This window comes from Otolemur garnettii, unplaced genomic scaffold (assembly GCF_000181295.1).
Source record: "Otolemur garnettii isolate 467f Iridium unplaced genomic scaffold, OtoGar3 scaffold00022, whole genome shotgun sequence".
Taxonomy (NCBI): Eukaryota; Metazoa; Chordata; class Mammalia; order Primates; family Galagidae; genus Otolemur; species Otolemur garnettii.
In genome coordinates, this window is record NW_003852417.1 from 18,327,204 (window position 1) to 18,328,599 (window position 1,396).

Sequence of the window (1,396 nt, forward strand, 5' to 3'; positions counted from 1 at the left end):
AAAAAAAAAAAAAAAGTAAATTTTTGGATTATTGATTTCTTGAAAAATGAATACTATAATATCATCTTACTATATGCTTACATCTCCAGGAAACACACTACTATGGCTTTAAGTACTTTCTTAGTTCCTAACTGATGACTTAGAAGCATTTCAATAATTTTTCCTGGGCAGTGCCTGCAGCTCAATGAGTAGGACACTGGCCCCATATACCAAGGGTGGTGGGTCCGAGCGCAGCCCCAGCCAAACTTCAACAAAAAAATAGCTGGGTGGGGCGGTGCCTGTGGCTCAGAGGAGTAGGGTACCAGCCCCATATGCTGGAGGTGGTGGGTTCAAACCCAGCCCCGGCCAAAAACTGCAAAAAAAAAAATAGCCGGGCGTTGTGGCCAGTGCCTGTAGTCCCAGCTACTCGGGAGGCTGAGCCAAGAGAATCTCCTAAGTTCAAGAGCTGGAGGTTGCTGTGAGCTGTGATGCTATGGCACTCTACCCAGGGCAACAGCTTGAGGCTCTGTCTCAAAAAAATAAAATAAAAAAATAAAATTATATGTATGCATTACTTTGATAAAAAATCAGAATCATTAATACCAATAACTTATCAATATCATGGGGATAGAGAAGGATCTTTTCCTTGTTTTATCTACCTAAGGAATTCTTTAATTGTAGTTTGGGAGAAAAAAATGTTTGAATACACAAAAAAAATAACATTCAACTTTAATAATAAAAGTAAATAAAGGCACCTGGGCGAAAGTGGCTCATGCTTATAATCCCAATACTTGGGAGGCCAAGATGGGAGGACTGCCTGAGCTCACAGGTTCAAGACCAGCCTGAGCAAGAGGGAGACCTCGTCTCAAAAAAATAGCCAGGCGTTGTGGCAGGTGCCTATAGTCCCAGCTACTTGGGAGGCTGAGGTAAGAGAATTGCTTAAGCCCAAGAGTTTGAGGTTGCTGTGAGTTATGACACCATAGCACTCTACCAAGAGCAACAAAGTAAGACTCTGTCTCCAAAAAAAAAAAAGTAAATAAAGGCCAGGTGCGATGATTCACGCCTGTTATCCTAGTACTCTGGGAGGCCAGGGCCAGTAGATTGCTTACGCTCAGGAGGTCAAAACCAGACTGACCAAAAGTGAGATCCCCATGTTCTACTAAAAATGAAAAACTAGCCAGCGTAGTTGTAGGCGCCCATAGTCCCAGCTACTTGGGAGACTGAGGCAAGAAGATCTCTTGAGCTCAAGAGTTTGAGGTTGCTGTGAGCTATGATAATGCCACAGCACTCTACCTAGGGCAACAGAGTGAGACTTTTTCTCAAAAAAAAAAAAAAAAGTAAATTTTTGGATTATTGATTTCTTGAAAAATGAATACTATAATATCATCTTACTATATGCTTACATCTCCAGGAAACA